The sequence below is a fragment of the Bos javanicus genome, chromosome 11 (genome assembly GCF_032452875.1).
Source record: "Bos javanicus breed banteng chromosome 11, ARS-OSU_banteng_1.0, whole genome shotgun sequence".
Taxonomy (NCBI): Eukaryota; Metazoa; Chordata; class Mammalia; order Artiodactyla; family Bovidae; genus Bos; species Bos javanicus.
Window position 1 is genome coordinate 1,204,650 of NC_083878.1, and position 23,486 is coordinate 1,228,135.

The window sequence follows — 23,486 nt, forward strand, 5'->3', positions numbered from 1 at the left end:
AGGTAGGCAAGAACTGTCATTTTTTCCCCTGTATTTTTATTTTGCTTTCCTCTTTTTTTTTTTTTTTTTTTGCCTTATCAGTGTAGAGGGCAAATAATATTTGAAGAGATGGCCATGAAATACTCATTTCATACATGTCTGTGGGAAACAGGTTTTGTGTAAAGTTTTGTACTTGGATTTTCAGCTGAGGTTATGGATGACTGGAATCTCCCTTCAGGTTGTAAATTAAAATCGCTCAAATGGTGTCACTTTTACAAATGAAAAGAAATTAAATGTGCTTCAACACAGATTTTTAAAATAATTTCAAGAAAGTTATAAAAGCAGTTTCAGTATGCTGGTTAGTTGTGTGTACCTGATTTTGCTGACTCTTTTGAAAATTTGGAGCGGATAGTGCCCATAGCAATAAAGAGGATGTTAATTTACTAGCTGCTTTTTAACCCTGCATTCAAGCACTAAACTTCATGTAGTGCCAGAAAATGGTACATATTTTGAATATTTCTAAAGATAGTGGCATTAAGAGTAATTCAGAAAAGAAGAACTATAAAATGCACTTGAAAATGTGTTACTTCACCCGTGAACATTCAATTTCAACTTAAGGATAAATCATATGCCATTTTTAGAGCTTCTTTTATTTACCACATTATTTATGAATCACTGTACTGATGTAAGCCTGAAGTCATGTAAACTCACAGGTTTTGCTACATATTTTAATATTGTATGCATTCATTTTATAGTTGTTTTCAAAATCTTGGGAAGAGATAATATATGGCACCAAAAAAAGAGTGATATAAATCATGCTAAATCTGGTGTACTTTTTCCTAAATTGTGTCTTCAAGATATAAGATAGTCAATAGATTGGATTCTTGCCCCCATACTCTCTGGTTACTTAAGAGAAATGAGATTATCTCTATGGTGAGGGAAAAGGTATAGAAAACAGTAATTTTATTTTTGGAGAAGGGGAAAGGCTTGATCAGCTCACAGTGTACTGGCTACTGTGTCTTTGTGGTAAAATCCAAACATTAACTCCAAGCTTTAATAGTGCACTTTCCTGCAGGTCACTGGGCCGAAAGCCCATCCAATATCGTCGGGCAAAGGCCCAAGATGAGAAACAAGTAAAACACAGATGCAGGGTCTTTCCTCGTGCAGCTAAACATTTGTAATTAAGAAAACTCCAGTAGTTCCATGGTAATCTGTCTCTAGATAAATGTATTCCTAACCTTCGGCTCCCAAGGGGGAAAAAAAAAAAAAAACCCTTCCTTCTGTTGCAAGAAGGGGGACCCCTTCCAGGGCCTGAAACTGGGCTCTTGCCTAACACTCGGAAATGAATTGTCAGAGGAGACACATGTGCTGACAAAGCAAAAGATTTTATTGGGAAAGGGCACCTGGGAGGAGAGCAGTAGGGTAAGAGAATAGGAGAATAGCTCTTCAGGAGAATAGCTCTGCCACGTGGCTTGCAGTCTTATGGTGATGGGATTAGTTTCCGGGTTGTCTTTAGCCAGTCATCTGACTCAGAGTCCTTCCTGGTGGTGCATGCCTTGTTCAGCCAAGATGGGTGCCAGAGAGAAGGATTCTGGGAGGTGGTCTGACATGTGGTGTCCCCTTTTGACCTTTCCTGAACTCTTCCGGTTGGTTGGTGGTGGCTTATTAGTTCCGTGTCCCTTACCAGGACCTCCTGTCCTAAAACAACTCAGGCAAATGGTTACTATGGTGCCTGGCCAGGGTGGGCGGTTCCAGTCAGTGTGCTTCCCCTGACACTTCAAGACACTGGATGAGGAATGGGAAGAGCTCAAAGAAAAGCCATTTTCTGTGTTACAGACAAGTATTTACATTACGAACCAACTTTTGATCCAGGAAAGAAGTGATAACCTGTTTGGGTTTTCGAAAGCAATTCAATATCCTGGGGGGTTAAATACAAAGCAGGTTCTCAGAGAAACCTTGAATAATGTAATTGATCTCTTCCAAGAAAGCAGAGGGTGGCGTTGTGGTCATAGGAAGCACCATTGATAGTATTTTTTTTTTTTTTCTGGAAAATAAACTGGGAAAGAAAATAATGTCTGAAACATTTAAAAAATAGGCTGTCTTGGCATCTGGTTCTGGAATGAGATGGTGTCGATTCACTTTCCCTCCTCTGTTTCTCTAAGTACAACTAAAAACCCTGGAAGCTATTCAATGTGTGTGTGTGTTAGTTGCTCAGTCATCTCTAAGTCTGCAACCCCATGGACTACAGCCCATCAGGCTCCTGTATCCATGGGATTCTCCAGGCAAGAGTACTGTAGTGGGTTGCCATTTCCTTCTCCAGGGGATCTTCCGAACCCAAGGACTGAATCCAGGTCTCCTGCATTGTGGACAGATCCTTTACAGTTTGAACTACCCAGGAAGCTACTTAATAGGCAATGATAAAAGGATTCTGAAAGTTGGAAATGTAGAAGGTAAACTGGCAGGAATCCTTAAGAATTGAGAAAACAACTTTTTGAGTTCCCTGAGCTTTTTTATCTTCCATATACCCTGAACAGAGCACCAAAGAGGCACGCCATGTGGGATCACCAACAGGCTCAGACAAAACAAACAAACGAAAAACCCCAAGAGTATCCTGCTATCTCTGGCCAAAGTCCAGGAAAAGGAAAACACAACAGAGACCAATAAGAAGTTCCAGCCTCCTCTTTACAACCCAGGGTTCTTGCAGACAGTCCAATCAACTGGCTGCAGCAAAGCCCTGGACACTCCAGGCTCCTGGTTCAAACTGAGATACCATCAGGTGGTTAGAGCCACCCACAGCTGCAGCTGCAGTGAAGCCCTCAGTCTCCTTGGCCTCTGTGCAGTGGCATACGGAAACCCAGACCCACCAGCTTCTTCCTCATTCCCAAAGGTTTCCCAGCAGCATAGTCTCCAAACAAAATAATAACTAAGAAAACAATATGAAGGGATACACTGAAAATACAGTTATATCAAAAAGAAACTCTTAAAATTGTTCAGGTCACCCAGAGAAAGTCAATTAAAATGAAGAAGACTGATGAATAGAAAGAACAAACAGAAAACAAATAAAATATCAGACTTGGTCCTCATAGGCCAGCGTTTGTGAGTGTGGTAAGTTGTGTCCAACTCTTTGCGACCCCATGGACTAGCCCACCAGGCTCTTCTGTCCATGGGATTCTCCAGGCAAGAATACTGGAGTGGGTTGCCATGCCCTCCTCCAGGGGATCTTCCCAACCCAGGGATCAAACCTATTTCTCATGTCTCCTGCATTGGCAGGTGGATTCTTTACCACTAGTACCACCTGGAAAGCCCCAAGGAAGCCCCATTTAAGGTCAGTAGTTACCTTAAATGTAAATGGTATAAGTATACCAATTAAAGGTAGAGATTGGCACAGTGGATTTAAAAAACATAACCTGACTGTGTGTTATTTACAAGAAACTTACCTGAAATTCAATGACATAGGTAGACTGAAAGCAAAGGAAAGCAAACCATGCAAACATTAATCAAAAGGAAGTGGCTATGTTAATATCAAAGTAGACTTTAGAGCAAAGAAATTTACCATGGGCAAAGAGGGAAATTATATGATGACATGTAGGGTTATTCCAGGGTTTCCCTGGTAGTTCAGCTGGTAAAGAATCTGCCTGCTATGCAGGACACCCCAGTTCGATTCCTGGGTTGGGAAGATCCCCTGGAGAAGAGATAGGCTTCCCACTCCAGTACTCTTGGGCTTCCCTGGTCGCTCAGATGGTAAAGAATCTGCCTGCAATGCGGGAGACCTGGGTTCAGTCCCTGGGTTGGGAGGATCCCATGGAGGAGGGCATGGCAACCCACTCCAGTATTCTTGCCTGGAGAATCCCCATGGACAGAGGAGCCTGGCAGGCTACATAGTCCATGGAGTAGCCAAGAGTTGGACACGACTGAGCGACTAAGCACAGCACAATCCAGAGAGGACATAGCCATCCTGTGAACCGAACAACATATTTCACAATATGTGAAGCAAGAAGTAGGACAACTGCAAAGAAAAACATAAAGCCGCTGTTGTGGTTGGGAGCTTAAATTTCCATTCATGTCCCACTCTGGACATCTAGAATTACTAAAGAGAAAATCAGCAAAAATATAGAAAAGAAAAAATATAGGACTCAACAATACCATCAGCTGAAAGGATCTAATTGACATTTATAGAATGCTCTGTACTGCAACAGCAGAATATACATTCTTTTAAAGGGCCCATGGAACATTTGCCAAGATAGACCATATCCAAACTTTAACAAATTTGAAAGAACTGAAATCATATGGAGCCTGGCCATAATAAAATTAAACTAGAAGTCAAAACCAAGAAAATCTCCAGACCTCTGAAAACTCAATAATAAACTTCTAAATAAGTCATGGGTCAAACAGGTGATGTCAAAGGAAATTTTAACAATACATAGAACTAAAGAAAGTGAAAATAAATATATTGTGAGCTGCAGCTAAAGCAAAGCTGGGAGGGAAATTTATTGCACTAAACGCTTACATTGGAAAAGAGTTATCTCAAGTAACTAAGTTCCTGCTTTGGAAAATCAAAAAGGAACAAAACAAAATAAACTCAAAGCAAACAAAAGGAAGGGAATAAGGAGCAAGAAAGCTGGAAAATAATAGAAAAAAATAACTGGAGTAAAAAAATAGTCTTCAGGAAAAAAAAATCAATAAAGTTAACAATCTCTAGGAAGATAGGCAAAAATAAAAACGGAAGAAGACACAAATAACCAGTATCAGGAATGAAATGAGATACTACAACAAATTCTGGAACCTTTAAAAAGATAATAGGAAAGTACTACAAACAACTTTATGCTTATAGATTCAACATTTTAAAAGAAATGGGCCAGTTCCTCAAAAACCACAAACTAGCAAAACTCAGCCAAGATCAAATAGATAATCTATTCAGTCCTATAACTGTTAAAGACATTGAGTTGTAGTTAAAATAATACCCCCAAATAATCTTCAGTCTCAGATATTTTCCCTGGAAAATTTTACCAAACATTTAAAGAACAACTAGAACTTCACTGATGGTCCCAATGCAGGGTGTCCTGGGTTTGACCTCTGGTCAGGGAACTAGGTCCCATATGCCATGACTAAAGACCCCACTTGCCACAGCTAAGACCCAGAACAGCCAGGTAAATAAAAAAAATATTTTTTAAAAAGAACAATTAATGACATTTGTACACAATCTCTTCCAGAAAATAGGAGATTTTTAAAAATATGATTATCATTTTTTGACGTCAAAACCAGCAGAGGCCATTAAAAAAAAAAAAAAAAAAAAAGCTAAAGACCAATATTTCTCAAGCACTTAGATGCAAAAATTATCAACCAAATTTAACTATCCAAATACAGCAATTTATAAAAGAATAAGGCCCCATGACCAAGAAGCGTTAATGACAGGTATGCAAGACAGAGTCAATATTTGAGAATCAATCAATATAGTCCTCTATATAAATAGATCAAAGAAGAAAAAGCATATGATCATATTCATTGATTCAGAGAAATCATTTGGCAAAGTTAAATACCCATTAATGACAAAAGGAAATCCTCTCAGTACACTAGGAATAGAGAGGAACTTCTTCAACCTCATGCACCCTATATCAAACTTTGTATTTAGTAGGGAAAGACTGAGTGCGTTCGCTCTAATTCCTGGAATAAAGCAAGGATGTTTGCTGTCACCATTCTTATTCAACACAGTGTTGGAGGTTCTAGCTACTGCGATGAGGCAGGAAAAAGAAAAAAAAGTCATACAAATTGGAAAAGAGGAAATAAAACCATCTTTTGCTACAGGCAATGTGATTTCCCACATCTAGAGATAAGCTGTCTTGCTTTCACTGGCTGCGTTGGCCAGGACAGTGTCCCCACTTGTTCTGAGGGGGCCGCTGCAGCAGGCTGGCACAGGGCCTGAGAGTACAGCTTGGGTGTGGCAGACCAGGTGGACCCCAACACCACCATTCCCAGCTGTGCACCTCCGGGCACTTCCCCTGACCTCCCTGGACTTCGGTCCCCTCATCTGAAGTGGAGGTTATGATAGACACGGGGCCTGTCACTGTGAGTATTAAGTGAGAGCAGAGTACACGAGACCGAGGGGTGTGCCTGCTGCAGGCACCGCCGCTATTGCTACTGTTGTGTGTGATCCTATATTATCTGCTGTGCTGCCCCCAGGACTGTCACTGGAGCAAGAAACCTCATTCTCTTGTTCAGCGGTCCTGTGACTTATCAGCTCACTCAACCATTCTGAGCCTCAGTGCTTTGATTTATAACGTGGGGAGGATAACCCCTTTCTCATAAGATTCTTGTTAAAACCAGATGAAACAACACATTTTTAAAGTCCTTTGAGCACTTTATAATAATATTAATAATGGCAGATAGAATTTATTGAATACTCTCTAGCACCAGCGCCATGGATTGCTTTTCACTTACAATTTTTTTACTTAATCCTTATAACCATGAGTCATTAGTCTCATTTATGTAGATTGGGAAACTAAGGTCCCCGAGAAGTAATCTGCTCAAAGACACAGCTTGTAAGCAACAGAATCCAGACTTGGACCCCTCACCCTAGATTCGGTACCACCTCGGCGGTAAAGAATCTGCCAGCCAACACGGAAGATGCAGTTCAGTCCCTGGGTTGGGAAGATCCCCTGGAGAAGGAAATGGAAACCTACTCCAGTATTCCTACCTAGGAAATCCAAGGGACTGAGCCTTGTGGGCTACAGTCCACGGGGCTACACTAGAGTCAGACACAGCTTACTGACTAAACAACAGCAGCAACCACCCCAGGACCTGGCTGTGCTCATGCTCCACAGAGAAAGTAAGCCAATGAGGGAAAGAACAGCGTGGCGTGGGGGCTCACTTCCAGTAGCAAGGCGAGTTTAATCCAGTGAAGGGGCCTCAGGTGCAGTGTGTGACAGGCCATGGCAGGGCCAAGAGTCCCCCTTGGCAGGGGCAAGGGGCTCCAAACTAACCACCTGTCTGAGAACTAAGGTTCTCTCTAGGCCACTGAAGCATAGGATGTTACTCAGAGAGTAACACCTCCACTTCCTTGAAGGACCCGGTGATTAGATGGAGGCCGACGCCGGGCCCAGGTTTAAAAATAACTCCCTGACTTCTAATAGGTGCTCAGTTGGGGCTGAAGTCATCCTTCCAGGTGCAGAAAAGGAAAGCTTGATTGTACGTCATGGACTTAAAATAGGAGTGGGGTCAGAGGGCCAGCTGGGGCTCACGGGTGCCCAGTGGGCAGTTTCTCAGCTGGTATTTCCTGATATTTCCTGCTTTGGACAGCAGGTTTCTGCCTTTGTTTTTGAGTTGAGAAGGGGTGGAAATGTACATTTCAAAGTTAACTTGCTTTTCTTTCTCCTTCTCCACATGTGCCCTTTTCATCCGTAATCCACATTCCCCTTTACAGGTCGTTCATGCACTGTCCTGAAATATACTAGGTACAGAAATTAAAACAGGTTAAAACAGGCTAGTTTGCTTCTTTCTCCTTAGCTCTATGCAATGGGTACATGAAGTTTTTCTTGAATATCTTTGCCCAGAGCGAAACAAAGAAGCTACTAGCTGAATAAATCCCACCATCCCATGATATGGTGAGGTCCCTAGATGTGGGGGGTGCTCTCTGGAAAAGTCTCCTTTGCGCAGGAGGGTGGGCTAGAGCCTAAGATCCTAACAATTCTAAGAGTCTGGGATTTGTTTCCTTTTTATAGTCTGGCTATATTTAGGTCAATGAATTGTATTGAAGATGGACTCATCAGTGATTCGTTCAATGAATTCTTTCATTCAGAAGTTATTGAAAGGACTTCTGTTCCAGATAGAATAGCATAAAATCGTTCCTCTCTTCTCTTCTCCCACCTTGGGATAATGATAAACTTTGGAAAAAAGTCAAGCCACCATTAAGAATGAAAAGGCAGGCCGCAGTGGGAGAAGATATTTGCAAATCTGAAAACTGAGAAGAGGCTTGTATCCAGAATAATTAAAAATTTCCATACATCCAAATGAGTCAAAGATTTGGACAGGCACGTCACCAAAGAAGTTACACAGTTTGCCAAGAAATATAAGCAGCAGAGTGCAACGTGAAATCCCAAGGATACACGTCTACATATCCACCAAAGTGCCTGAGAATAAACAAACTAAATGATACAAAGTGCTAGAGAGGACACCTGGCATCCACTGGCTAGTCGGGGTATACACTGGCATTTACCATCACTTCGGAAAATGGTTTGACAGCACTGAGTGCTAAGCACTGTATATCCTATGGCTCAGCAATTCTACCCGTCTGTATACACCCAACTGAAGCACACACTCGTGTGCACTCAAGACGTATACAAAACTGCTCATAACCGTCCAGTTACTATAACAAAAGACTGAAAACACCCCAAATGTCCAGCAACAGTGGAATGGATAATTATATTGCGGTGTCCTTGGCGATGAAATGGAATGATTGAATGCAAACACACAATAACAGAGTTGAAATCATGCTCGGTGAAAGAAGACCAAGAAGAGGGCACCACGAGTGATTCGACATATTCCGGTTCAAGAAAGACAGAGTTAGTCAATGAGGACTGGTGTCTAGATGGTAGTTATCTGGAGGGTGTGACAGGAAGGAGGCAAAAGGTGGGGTACTTTTGAGGTGCAGCAAATGTCCTGTTTCTAGATCTGGGCAGTGACTTCATAGGTTTGGACACTGAACATTTGTCTAGTTCTTATGCTTATCATTCATCCACTTTTCTCTATGTATGTTTCACTTCGAAAAACAGTTTACTTAAAAGAATGTACTTCGGTTTGCCAAGTTGAAAACAGCTACAACATCTTCATTGCCTTGAAAAGAGTTTTTTGTTGTTTTTGTTTTTTTTTTTGCTGTTCAAAAACACGAGAAACCAAGATGCTGGTCTCCCACTCTGAACCAAGAAGCAAACCAATTAATAGTAAAGTAAGTGGGTTCACGGGCTTCCCAGGTGGTGCTAGCGCTGAAGAACTCGCTTGCCAGTGCTGGAGATGTAAGGGACTCGGGTTCGATCCCTGGATTGGGAAGATCCCCTGGAAGAGGGGATGGGATCCCACTCCAGTATCCTTGCCTGGAGAATCCCAAGGACAGAGGAGCCTGGTGGATGACAGTCCACAGGGTCGAAAAGAACTGGACACAGCTGAAGCGACTTAGCACGCATGCGAGCGGGTTCACAAGTGACTTACTTGCAGACAGTCTACACCAAGTGTCCTAATACCTCCCATCCACGGACAAGCCAGCCTTCCTTTCAGCAAAGTAGCCTGTTCCCCTCTCAGCCCATCTGCCTCACCGAGTCCGTGGAAGTCGGTTACCCCCAACCCCAGCCCTCTCATCCCTGTGCTGGTCCATCCCCCTGCTCACCAGACACCGTGACCAGTGACAAGGGAGGCCGGGCCAGCAGCCCTCTTTGTCACTGTACAGCTCCCTGGTGACCCATCTTTTTCATTCCATGCTGGTGCTCCCTGGCTTGTAGAATTGCGGATATAATTTTTTGGGATTTCCTCTCTCTGGAAACCTTTAGAGAGCTTTTGCTGAGATACTCAGGATACTAAGGTGTCTTTCCTGAGATACTTGGTGAAAATCAGCCAGGCATTTTTTTTTTTTTTTGGCTGCGCTCTTTGTTGGCGAACACTGGCTCTTCATTGCTGTGCACGGGCTTTCTCTAGTGAGCGGGCTCCCGAGCATGAGCTCAGTAGCTGTGGTGTATGGGGTTAGTTGCAGCATGCGGAATCTCCTCAGACCAAGGATCAAACCTGTGTCCCTCACATTGGCCAGTGGATTCTTAACCACTGGACCACCAGGGAAGTCCCAGGCTTTTTTTTTTTTTAATGAGAAGAGGGGCTCTAATTTGGAAGCTACATCTGCTGAAGGAATGGGCCCTACACAAAAGGGCTGCTTTATTTCATCATGAGATCTTAGGGCCTTCCAATTAATCCCATGCTCTTATCAACCCACAGGGTGACAGGTGTTGGTATAACCAGCTGGACCTTTTTTACAAGCAATCTTTGTGTGGCCCATCATCATCCCTTCCCAGTAGGTTGCTGAAGTTACAGTAAAGCAAGCGGGCCTTGGAGAACCCCAGCATTGCCTCCTGGCTTGCAGAGAAGGACCCAGGAGGGAAAGTGGAGCAGTAAGAAGACAGGTCTTTGGGGACACCTGATCAGGGATCCCAGGACAGAGCAGCTCTTGTTGTTCCAGAAGTAGCTGTCACCTCCTCTCCTTGATTTGTTTTCTTCCTACCATCAAAGTCAGGTTCCAGAAGCCTCCCTAGGAGGGACCAGGGAGCTGGCTGTGCCTCCTACTAGGAGCAAATGGGCTCAGGCAGCCTCAGCTGAGATGGGCTGGAGGAGAGAGGAAGACATGTGGACAAACAGGCAAGAAACACACACTCCCAAGCTGCCTTGCAGGGGGCTGTGTGAGGAGTGAGGGTCTTGGCTTCTGCAGGTGCGCCTGTGGGTTGGAACCCCACCCCACCTCCTGTCCTCCGGGCCCCCGTCTCCTACCTGTGAGGTAGGGATGGTGGTGGAATCCACTTTGTTGGGATGCTGGGAGTGATGAATAGCATGTGAAGCACTTAGAACAGCACGAATGATGCTAAAATGAGGGTAGACGGCCACCAGCGAAGGCAAGGGTACGTTCTTTTAACTGATAAGGGGGACGAAGAGGCAGACACAGCGCCTGGTACTTGCTTCCCAGGTGGCACAGTGGTGACCAATCTGCCTGCCAGTGCGGGAGGTCCCTGGTTGGGAAGATCCCCTGGAGAAGGAAAGGGCAGCCCACTCTAGTCCTCTTGCCTGGGAAGTCCCATGGACACAGGAGCCTGCCAGGCTGCAGTCCATGGGGGTCACAAAGAGTCGGACAGGACTGAACACACACACACACACACACACACGAAGATAGAGCCTGTCTATTGCTCAAGCTAACCACTGTACCACCTGGCCTTAGTGGAACCCTGGCCTCTCAGTAGGACTACCTAGGTATCCAGTGACCATGTGATGTGGCTCCAGAGTTGAAAAAGGAAGAGTCTGATGAGTGGATCACTGGCCGGGGCTGGCAATGGCGCCAAAGGAAAAACCGAGGTCACCTCCTCTACTGGTCAGCTCTAAGGGATATTTCTAATCAGCACCCAGCCTGGAGGATGCTGGCAACTGGGGGTGGACAGGGGGCCAGTGGGGAGTCTCTCTGTGGAGTGACCAGGGGCAGCCTAAGGTGCTCAAAAAGTTGGGGACGTCTTTCCCCCGGGAAAATAATTCCCTCCTGGGAACTGTCAGCTGATGGTTGCAATGTCCACTGTTAGAGAGCTACTTCTTTGGCTTAATATTTGATTTTCTTTTAAAAGCAGAACCCTCACTGGCAGAGGAGAAGACAAGTTCGCCTTGATGCTGTAGGTTTTAAAGAAAGTAGGGGAGAAAACTTTAGGGATGCCTCCTATCTGAAAGGAAAGAACCATGACAAAGCAATTTATAGAGACCAGCCGATTTTCTGTGCTGCCCCAGTTTTAGCTGTGCTGGATGCAGTCGCTAAGTCATGTCTGACTCTTACAACCCCATGGACTGTAGCCCACCAGGCTTCTCTGTCCATGGGATTCTCCAGGCAAGGATATTGGAGTGAGTAGTCATTCCCTTCTCCAGGGGATCTTTCTGACCCAGGGATTGAACCTGGGTCTCTCGCACTGCAGGCAAGTTCTTTACAGTCTGAGCCACCAGGGCCTGCAAAATGGGGGCAATGGTGCCTCCCACTCTTGGAAAATCTGTTCTATTCTCTGGCATCTTGGGAGTTTCCCAGCATGCTTTGGCCCAGCTCTGGTTTGGTGTGCTCAGCAAATCAAATGCAAATAAGGCCTGGCTTTCTAGCTCCCATCTCCCTACCTTGGAATGGTCCCTCCCCAGCAGCTCATGGCCACATCTGTCCAGTAAGCTGCCTGCCAGAGGGTTTTCACAAGCTGTCCTGGGTCCTCGGTTAAAGGCACAGTGCCTGACAAGAAAGGCACTTGGTAAACCATAGTTCCCCTGAACTATTTTTCTGTTCCTGATTTACTTCCTAGTCTTGCTTAGGTGGCAAGACTTGCTGTGCCACCATCTAAAGTGACATGCTCCCTCCGAGGAGTGAAAATACAATGAGGTGGGAATTCCCTGATGGTCCAGTGGTTAGGACTCTGCACTTTCACTGCCGAGGGTGTGGGTTCAATCCCCAGTCAAGGAACTAAGATCCCGCAAGCTGCATGGTGCAGCCAAAAACAAAAAAAAAAAAAGATAAAGGAGGAAGGAATCCTGTGTCCCAGGCAAAGCCAAACACAGTTGTGCCTCCTTGCAGAGGACTCATGGAGAAGGCAATGGCACCCCACTCCAGTACTCTTGCCTGGAAAAGCCCATGGGCGGAGGAGCCTGGTAGGTAGGCTGCAGTCCATGGGGTCGTGAAGAGTCAGAAACAACTGAGCGACTTCACTTTCACTTTTCATTTTCATGCATTGGAGAAGGCAGTGACACCCCACTCCAGTGTTCTTGCCTGGAGAATCCCAGGATGGGGGAGCCTGGTGGTCTGCCGTTTATGGGGTCACACAGAGTCCGACACGACTGAAGCGATGCAGCAGCAGCAGCAGCAGAGGACTCAAGGGCCAGAACGCATCAGGCTCCCTAGAAGTCTACCTGGCAGAAGAGAAACATTTCGGGCTCCTTTCAGCAGTGTGTGGACATGGCCCCACAGGGAAAAGCACACAGGGCAGCTGGATTCTGTTCTCTCTGAAAGTGAAAGTTGTTCGGTCATATCCAACTCTTTGGAACCCATGTGCTGTCCAGGCTCCTCTGTCCATGGGATTTTCCAGGCAAGAATACTGGAGTGGGTTTCTCTGAGATTTCCTCTCTAGCCCTGAGGTTTCCTTCCTAGGTGACTGTTGGAGTCAGTCCTCCCCATGGACTCTGACTCGAGGGAGAGTGGCCGACTAGCTCTAACCTCTAGCATGTTGAAGATTTATTTTCTCCTGACTCGCAGACAGTCATCAGGACAAAGGAGTTCTCACCCTTCTGCTCCTAACTGCTTATATAAGTCACTTAGCCTCTCTGAGACCCAACCTCTCCTGCAGGAGGAGGGTGATGGGCTGGACTTGATTCTAGAACCACAAGACATCGGTCTGCCTTTTAAAAGGGTCACCTGGGGACATTGCTGTCAATCAGACTTCTCTCCAGACCAATCACAGTCGTCCTTCAGTATCCTTGGGGGGTTGTTTTCAGGACCATGCCTGCCCCCATGGATATAAGAATCCACGGATGCTCAAATCCCTTATGTTAAATGGCACAGTAGAGTCTGCCTTCCGGCTTCGAGGGTCCCACATCCACGACTACGAGGGTGAGCCAGGTGCCCCTGAGAATCTGGTGGAGCAGGACCAGGGGCTCGTATGTGCTGGGGAGGGAGAGGAATTCTGGAATGGATGGCTCCTCCCTCCTCTCCCCTCACTGACCTCAGTAGAGGCCCAAGCGCCCCCCTCCCACTTCCTCTGTGCCCACCTTGTCCTGCTTGCTGGGGATTCTTTTCCAGACTCAGGGATGGATGTGTTTAAGCCCCATGTCCCTGAGAGTGGAGGGCTTCTCTGGTGGCTCAGCGCTAAAGAATCCACCTGCCAATTCAGGAGACGTAGGTTCCATTCGAGGGTCGGGAAGATCCCCTGGAGAAGGAAATGGCTCATACCCAAGAATACCCACTCTAGTGTTCTTGCCTGGGGAATCCCATGGACAGAGAAGCCTGGTGGGCTACAGTCCATGGGGTCACAAGAGTCGGACACGACTGAGCAACTGAAGCACCACCACCACCTCAGGAACATGTCAACTCACTTTCTCCGCCTGCTTCCGTGGGTGTGTAGATGTAGGCTCCTGCAGGACAGGTGTCCAGATTGCTATGGGGATGACTCGGAATCTGTGGGCCTCCAGGGCAGTGTGGGCGGGTCCTCAGGACTCTGGAAGTCTTCCCCAAAGACAGCGACAACAGTTCTTAAGAGTTTTGAAAAGGAGGAATCCCTGCCTGTCATAAAGGATCCTTCCTCTGATGCTGACAATCTCTTGTTGTTGTTAGATGTAACTATTTCCACACAGGACTGAGAAATGGCACCCTGCCCTTTCTCTGCTGGCCGAGAAATAGGGCATACGCCAGCTCTAAGGTCACTGTCAGTGAGAATGGAAAACACCACTTTTCCAGTACATCACATTTCTTCTCTTTCCCGATGCTCTCTCCAGCCTTGTTGTTTTCTCCTTCCTTTTCTTATCGTTTCTTTGGCCTTTTCATCTCCTTTCCCGTTCTTCTCTTCAGGCTTCACACTCTAATCTTTACTTAATTTTGAGTATTCTTTCTGTCTTGGCTTGGTCCAGACTCAGTGCAGTTCAGTCGCTCAGTCATATCCGACTCTTTGCGACCCCATGGACTGCAGCACACCAGGCCTCCCTGTCCATCACCAACTCCTGGAGCTTACTTAAACCCATGTCCATCAAGTCGGTGGTGCCATCCAACCATCTCATCCTCTGTTGTCCCCTTCTCCTCCTGCCTTCAACCTTTCCCAGCATCAGGCTCTTTTCACATGAGTCAGTTCTTCGAATCAGGTGGCCAAAGTATTGGAGTTTCAGCTTCAGCATCAGTCCTTCCAATGAATACTCAGGACTGATTTCCTTTAGGATGGACTGGTTGGATCTCCTTGCAGTCCAAGGGACTCTCAAGAGTCTTCTCCAACACCACAGTTCATTCAGCACTCAGCCCTTTTTATAGTCCAACTCTCACATCCATACATGACCACTAGAAAAACCATAGCTTTGACTAGACGGACCTTTGTTGGCAAAGTAATGTCTCTGCTTTTGAACATGCCGTCTAGGTTGGTCATAACTTTTCTTCCAAGGAGGAAGCATCTTTTAATTTCATGGCTGCAGTCACCATCTGCAGTGATTTTGGAGCCCAAAAAAATAAAGTCTGTCACTGTTTCCACTGTTTCCCCATCTATTTGCCATAAAGTGATGGGACCAGATGCCATGACCTTCGTTTTTTGAATGTTGAGCTTTAAGCCAGCTTTTTCCCTGTCCTCTTTCACTTTCATCAAGAGGCTTTTTAGTTCATCTTCATCTACCATAAGGGTGGTGTTATCTGCATATCTGAGGTGATTGATATTTCTCCTAGCAATCTTGATTCCAGCTTGTGCTTCCTCCAGCCCAGCGCTTCTTGGCTTATGTACTCTGCATAGAAGTTAAATAAGCAGGGTGACAATATACAGCCTTGACGTACTCCTTTCCCTATTTGGAACCAGTCTGTTGTTCCATAGCCAGTTCTAACTGTTGCTTCCTGACCTGCATATAGGTTTCTCAAGAGGCAGGTCAGGTGGTCTGGCATTCCCATCCCTTTTAGAATTTTCCACAGTTTGTGGTGATCCACACAAGCAAAGGCTTTGGCATAGTCAATAAAGCAGAAATGGATGTTTTTCTGAAACTCTTTTGCTTTTTCGATAATCCAGCGGATGTTGGCAATTTGATCTCTGGTTCCTCTGCCTTTTCTAAAACCAGCTTGAACATCTGGAAATTTATGGTTCATGTACTATTGAAGTCTGGCTTGGAGAATTTTGAGCATGACTTTACTAGTGTGTGAGATGAGTGCAATTGTGCAGTAGTTTGGGCATTCTTTGGCATTGCCTTTCTTTGGGATTGGAGTGAAAACTGACCTTTTCCAGTCCTGTGGCCACTGCTGAGTTTTCCAAATTTGCTGGCATATTGAGTGCAGCACTTTCACAGCATCATCTTTTAGGATTTGAAATAGCTCAACTGGAATTCCATCACCTCTACTTGCTTTGTTTGTAGTGATGCTTCCTAAGGCCCACTTGAGTTCACATTCCAAGATGTCTGGCTCTAGGTGAGTGGTCAAACCTGTGCTTATCTGGGTCATGAAGATCTTTTTTGTATAGTTCTTCTGTGTATTCTTGCCACCTCTTCTTAATATCTTCTGCTTCTGTTAAGTCCATACAATTTCTGTCCTTTATTGAGCCCATCTTTGCATGAGATGTTCCCTTGGTATCTCTAGTCTTTCCCATTCTATTGTTTTCCTCTATTTCTTTGCACTGATCACTGAGGAAGGCTTTCTTATTTTTCCTTGCTATTCTTTGGAACTCTGCATTCAAATGGGTATATCTTTCCTTTTCTCCTTTGCTTTTCGCTTCTCTTCTTTTCACAGCTATTTGTAAGGCCTCCTCAGACAGCCATTTTGCTGTTTTGCATTTCTTTTCCATGGGGATGGTCTTGATCCCTGTCTCCTGTACAATGTCACGAACCTCCATCCATAGTTCATCAGGCACTCTGTCTATCAAATCTAGTCCCTTAAATCTATTTCTCACTTCCACTGTATAATCATAAGGGATTTGATTTAGGTCATACCTGAATGGTCTAGTGGTTTTGCCCACTTTCTTCAATTTAAATCTGAATTTGGCAATAAGGAGTTCATGATCTGAGCCACAGTCCACTCCTGGTCCTGTTTTTGCTGACTGTATAGAGCTTCTCTATCTTTAGCTGTAAAGAATATAATCAATCTGATTTCAGTGTTGACCATCTGGTGACGTCCATGTATAGAGTCTTGTGTTGTTGGAAGAGGGTGTTTGCTATGACCAGTGCGTTCTCTTGGCAAAACTCTATTAGCCTTTGCCCTGCTTTATTCTGTACTCCAAGGCCAAATTTGCCTGTCACTCCAGGTGTTTCTTGACTTCCTACTTTTGCATTCCAGTATTTCTTGACTTCCTACTTTTGCATTGATGAAAAGGACATCTTTTTTGGGTGTTAGTTCTGAAAGGTCTTGTAGGTCTTCATAGAACCGTTCAACTTGAGCTTCTTCAGCATTACTGGTAGGGGCATAGACTTGGACTACCGTGATGTTGAATGGTTTGCCTTGGAAACGAACAAAGATCATTTTGTCGTTTTTGAGATGCATCCAAGTACTGCATCAGACTCTTTTGTTGACTATGATGGCTACTCCATTTCTTCTAAGGGATTCCTGCCCACAGTAGTAGATATAATGGTCATCTGAGTTAAATTCACCCATTCCGGTCCATTTTAGTTTGCTGATTCCTAAAATGTCGATGTTTACTCTTGCCGTCTCCTGTTTGACCACTTCCAATTTGCCTTGATTCATGGACCTAACATTCCAGGTTCCTATGCAGTATTGCTCTTTACAGCATCGGACCTTGCTTCCATCACCAGTCATATCTACAACTGGGTGTTGTTTTTGCTTTGGCTCCATCTTTTCATTCTTTCTGGAGTTATTTCTCCATTGATCTCCAGTAGCATATTGGGCACCTACCGACCTGGGGAGTTCATCTTTCAGTATCCTATCATTTTGCCTTTTCATACTGTTCATGGGGTTCTCAAGGCAAGAATACTGAAGTGGTTTGCCATTCCCTTCTCCAGTGGACCACATTCTGTCAGAACTCTCCACCATGACCTGTCTGTCTTGGGTGACCCTACATGGCATGACTTACTTAGTTTCATTGAGTTAGACAAGACTGTGGTCCATGTGATTAGATTGGTTTAGATCTAGATTAGATTAGATTAGTTTTCTGTGATTGTGGTTTCAGTCTGTCTGCTCGCTAATGCCCTCTCAGCACCTACCATCTTACTGGGGTTTCTCTTACCTTGGACATGGGGTATCTCTTCACGTGATATATATGCAGAGTAAATCATGTGAAATCCCAGGCTGGATAAAGCACAAGCTGGAGTCAAGATTTCCCAGAGAAATATCAATCACCTCAGATATGCAGATAACACCACCCTTAAGGCAGAAAGCAAAGAGGAACTAAAGAGCCCCTTGATGAAAGTGAAAGAGGACAGTAAAAAAGCTGGCTTAATACTCAACATTCAAAAAACGAAGGTCATGGCATCTACTCCCATCACTTTATGGCAAATAGATGGGGAAACAATGGAAACAGTGACAGCCTTTATTTTCTTGGGCTCCAAAAATCACTGCAGATGGTGACTGCAGCCAAGAAATTAAAAGACACTTGCTCCTTGGAAGAAAAGCTTTGACAAACCTAGACAGCATATTTAAAAGCAGAGATATCATTTTGCTGCATAGTCAAAGCTATGGTTTTTCCAGTAGTCATGTGGGAGTTGGACCATAAAGAAAGCTGAGTGCTGAAGAATTGAGGCTTTTGAACTGTGGTGTTGGAGAAGACTCTTGAGAGTCCCTTGGATTGCAAGGAGATCCAACCAGTCCATCCTAAAGGAAATCAGTCCTGAGTATTCATTGGAAGGACTGATGCTGAAGCTGAAACTCCAATACTTTGGCCACCTGATTCGAGGAACTGACTCATTTGAAAAGACCCTGATGCTGGGAAAGATTGAAGGCAGGAGGAGAAGGAGAAGACAGAGGATGAGATGGTTGGATGGCATCAGCAACTCAATGACATGAGTTTGAGCAAGCTCTGGGAATTGGTGAAGGACAGGGAAACCTGGTGTGCTACAGTCCATGGGGTCTCAAAGAGTCGGACATGACTTACTGACTGAACTGAACTGAACTGAGGTTATTCTGATACATCTTGAAATTTGAAAAACCATTGCTTCAAATGCCTAGATATCTCGATTAGTATCACTAAGTGAAAGATTGTTTGCTGACGTAGAGATGGCCTTGGTGGACTGCATATGTCTGAGGAAGGCTGAGTAGGAGGTGGGGCAGGGGAAGAAGGAGGAGGGAGAGGTGGGTGTTCATAGCGGGGGAGACTGGTCGTGTTCAATTAGGACTTGGTTTGGTTAGGGGGCAGCCTGACTGGTTACGGGGTGGGTGATTTGGGGAATTAGAAAACCGGGAGAATTTAATTCAAAGAAAAAAGTCCTTATTCCCAAAGATGATTTCTGCACTATCTAAATAAAATAACTAAATAACTCTGCTTGCTTCCATAGCAAAAGCTAAGTGAAGTAACCACTTGGTTCTTAAATTATTTCCGATAAATGGAGAAAAGGGGTCCTTCCAGAAATTATGGAACTTTCAAACATACAAAGGAAAAACTTCAGAGAGTAATATAAAATCACTTAATAATGATTTAATGGAGACAACATTTAAAAAATTTTTTTATCATGGTAAAAGTCACATAATATAAAATATAATGTAAAAGCAATTTTACCACATTTCACTGTACAGTTCAGTGGAATGAAGAGCATTCACACTGTTGTGTACCTCTTACGTCCATCTCTTGAAATGTTCACCTTCCTAAGCTGAAATTCTGTCCCTAGTAAACATGAAGTCCCCATTCCTCCTCCCACCCCTCCACCTCCAGCCCCTGGCATCTACCAATGTACTTTCTAACTCTATGAATTTAACTATTCTAGATACCTTGTGTAAGTGGAATCAAGCAGTATTTGAACAGTGACAACATTTAGCATATGGTAGATGATAATATTTTATTATATTGGCTCCAGATCTTTTTAAAGAGCATGCAGTTGGACCCCCCCCAAATACCCCCATTGTTTACTAGGTTTTACACATTAATATAAATGGAGGAATTCTGCAATCTGCTTTCTTGTTTCCATGTTGCTGAATTCTACTTTTATTGCTACCCTGGACATGGCTCATTCTCACCGGTGGTAGGTGGCCCCTTCTCATCCTGATGGGCATTTAAGTGAGGATCCTGGTCAGTGTTTCCATGTGCTCAGGTGGGAGAGTAAACAATGGAAGTAGGCAATTATCTTTAAATATATTTAAGAAGAGGTGTTTTTTTTTCACCCAGTTTAAACAGAAAGGCCTTCAGATACACAGCTGGGGCTACACTATCAGTTTTCCAAGAAAAAAATTTCTTTGTCCATAAGCCCACATTCTTTTCTTCTGTGACTCATCCAGCCAATCGTGGTTGAGCAGCTTGCCTGGGTCTGGCGCTGTGCTGGGTGCTGGGGAACAGCGTGGGGGGCGGAGGGCAAGTCCTAGAGGCCTATAGAGACTGCAGAGTCAGGATGCCTTTGTGTAGGTGGCAGAATAGCCATCTGGTTGCCTAGGCAACTCCAACCTGGAAAATGAGTGAGCCCATCACATCCTGTCCCCCTGTTTCTGCTGCTGCTGCTGCTGCTGCTAAGTCGCTTCAGTTGTGTCTGACTCTATGTGACCCCAGAGACGGCAGCCCACCAGGCTCCCCCATCCCTGGGATTCTCTAGGCAAGAATACTGGAGTGGGTTGCCATTTCCTTCTCCAATGCATGAAAGTGAAAAGTGAAAGTGACGTCGCTCAGTCGTGTCGGACTCTTAGCGACCCCATGGACTGCAGCCTACCAGGCTTCTCCGTCCATGGGATTTTCCAGGCAAGAGTACCGGAGTACTGTTTCTAGTTTTCCTAAAATCCAAGCTGCTCCATGGAAACAGACCCCCACCTCTACCCCAAGTGTCAAAACTGTTAGGACCCACCTGCTCTCCAGGCGTGGAGGACCCACCCTGCCGGGGGCGCTAGACTCTGCCTGCCAGCTACTCCAAGTGAATGACTGACTCCGTCTAGCCGGAGGTCCGTATTCAGTAAATGGAGGGCTTTTCACCCTTTGCTTATTTATTTTTGGCTGTGCTGGGTCTTCGTTGCTGTGCGGGCTTTCCTAGTTGCAGTGAGCATGGGCTACTCTCCAGTTGTAATAAGTGGGCTTCTCGTTTCGGTGGCTTCACGTGTCGCGGAGCATGAGCTCTAGGGCACACTTGGGCTTCCGTAGTCGCAGCTCCTAGGCTCTAGAGCTCCAGTTTGGTAGTTGTGGCACACGGGCTCAGATGCACCATGGTAAGTGGGATCTTCCTGGATCAGGGATCGAACCCGTGTCTCCTGCATTGCAGGCGGATTCTTTACCACTGAGCCACCAGGGAAACCCTCATGCTTTACTTTTGAGAGTCTGCTATTTCCAGCCCTGTAGGGGGCACCAAGGATGAATTAGTAACTCAGACTGACTTGGACCTCCCCAGGGAAGACCCACAAGAGGAGAACCCTATGGCAGTAATGGAGGTGGGAGAGGACAGGAGCCGTGGGAGCCCAGGGGGCTCCTAACCTAACCTTGGGGGCACAAGAGAAGCCCCGCAGGCTGGGATGGGAGGAAGGAAGGAGCAGACAGGCTGCAGTGTTAAATTTTTGTATCAGTTTAATTGGGGTAACAGATACACAGAGAGGCCTTCCTGGTGGCTCAGTCAGTAAAAAATACACCTACAATGCAGGAGACTGCCTTCCAATGCAGGAGACTTAGGTTCAATCCCTGGGTCTGGAATATCCCTGAAGAAAATGGCAACCCAATCCAGTATTCTTGCCTGGAAAATCTCATGGACAGAGGAGCCTGGCGGGCTACAGTCCATGGGGTTGTAAGAGTTGGACACAACTTATTGACTAAGCCACCAACGGATGCCCAGATAGGAGGGGAAACATGTTTGGGGGTGTCTGTCAGGGTTTTTTTAAAAGACCAGCATTTCCATCAGTAGACTGAGAGAAGCAGAGGTCCTCCCCAGCATGGGTGAGCATCACCCCCAACCCCAGGGCACCCAAATGGAACAAAAGAGCAGAGGAAGGGTGGGTTCACTTTCTCTCTGCTTGAGCTGAGACATCTGCCTTCTCCTGCCCTCGGACATCACTCCTGGTTCTGGGCCTTTCAAGCTCAGATCAGGACTTAGTCCATCCATCCCCTCAATTCTCAGGCCTCTGGACTCGGGTGAATCACACCATGCCTTGCGTGGTCCTTCAGCTGGTGAACAACAGTTCATTTCAACCTCTGTAACTACATGAGCCAATCCCTGCAATAAATCTGTTGTATATATCTCTGTATGTCTTAATGGTTCTGTGTCTTTGGAGACCCCTGACTAATTCCCAGGCCGGGAGGGAGGAAATGAGTCCCAGCTTGAGCAAGGGCCAGAGCCTGGCCTCTGCAAGATCTGAAAGGAATTCAAGGCAGGGGTCAAAGCCATAAGGGTGGCAGGGCAGGAGGAGAAGGGGCAACAGAGGATGAGATGGTTGGATGGCATCACCGACTCAATGGACATGAGTTTGAGCAAGCTCCGGGAGTTGGTGATGAGCAGGGAAGCCTAGTGTGCTGCAATCCATGGTGGGTAGAGTTGAACTCAACTGAGTGACTGAACTGAACTGTCCCTGGAAAGACAGAGGAGCAAAGGCAGAGTGTGAATCAGTTCTCAACCCATCCCAGGGCCTGGAGCTGTCTCTTGGGTGGGGCGATGGCACACAGGGCCCTCCTGCTTGCTTGCCTTTTGCAGCTTCCCAGTATTTCTAGCCACTGCTGGGGGTGGGGGAGCTGGGGAGGTTGAGGATGCGCTGTCACCTCCTGGCGGAGAGACCCCATGCTCAGCAAACGTGTGCGCACAAGCCTCATGCTCTGTGTTTATTTATCAGGCTGTGTCAGATCCTGGTCCATTTGGTGGCCAGACGCTGGGCCCGTCCTCCTGTGTAGCTGAGAGCAGGCCGATGGGCAGATGCTGTGCTCGAGATTCAGGGCTGTAGACAGTGGCAGCTTTAATCCCATGAGGGGGTTTGAAGCCAAGTCTGGAATTAAAAGACGCCTCTTTACTCAACTCACCCTCTTACCCAACCAGCCAGTGAGACATTGTGATGTCAGGAAACCTCACAGATATCTGTTCATCTCAGATTTGATGGAGCAGCTGGAGGCCACAGGCTCAGGATGTAAACTTTTCACTTTATGTGAAGCCCTCTTTTGGTTCAGGTAGCTGCTCCAATGCTATACTTCCACCTACTTTAAAATGATGTTTACATCTCTGTTTTTCTTGGGGTATGCAGATGAATAAGCCAAAATAGGGTAGTTTGCTAAAAAAAAAAAAAAACTAAGATCATGGCATCCGGTCCCATCAGTTCATGACCAATAGATGTGTAAACAATGGAAACAGTGATAATTTTATTTTGTTGGGCTCCAAGATCACTGCAGATAGTACCTGCAGCCATGAAATGAAAAGATACTTGCTCCTTAGAAGAAAAGCTATGACAAATCTGGACCTCATATTAAAAAGCAGAGGCATCACTTTGTCAACAAAAGTCCACCTAGTCAAAGCTATGATTTTTCCAGTAGTCATGTATGGATGTAAGAGTTAGACCCTAAAGAAGGCTGAGCGCTGAAGAATTGATGCTTTCAAATTGTGGTGCTGGAGAAGACTCTTGAGAGTCACTTGGCCAGAAAGAAGATCAAACCAGTAAATCCTGAAGGACATCAACTCTGAATATTCATTGGAAGGACTGATGCTGAAGCTGAAGCTCTGATACTTTGGCCACCTCGTGGGAAGAGCTGACTCATTAGAAAAGACCCTAATGCTGGGAAAGATTGAAGGCAAAAGGAGAAGAGGGTGATGGCATGAGATGGCTGGATGGTATCTTCGACTCAATATACAGGAGTTTGGCAAACTCTGGGAGATAATGAAAGACAGGGAATCCTGGTGTGCGGTAGTCCATGGGGTTGCAAATAGTCAGACACAATTGTGCAACTGAGCATCAACAACAAAGGGTGGTTTTCATGTCCAGACACCAGTTTTCATTC

The 23,486-nt window shown here is 45.5% G+C and overlaps 1 long non-coding RNA gene and 1 other non-coding gene across 4 annotated transcripts in view; both read left to right on the top strand.

The window, feature by feature from the left end:
• The window catches only part of LOC133256648 (uncharacterized), a 195,123-nt gene that overhangs the window by 153,471 nt on the left and 18,166 nt on the right, over nucleotides 1–23,486 (top strand). The window lies entirely within an intron of this gene.
• Nucleotides 12,121–12,193, top strand: TRNAE-UUC (transfer RNA glutamic acid (anticodon UUC)). The gene has a single exon. It is a non-coding gene; the product is annotated as a tRNA-Glu (tRNA).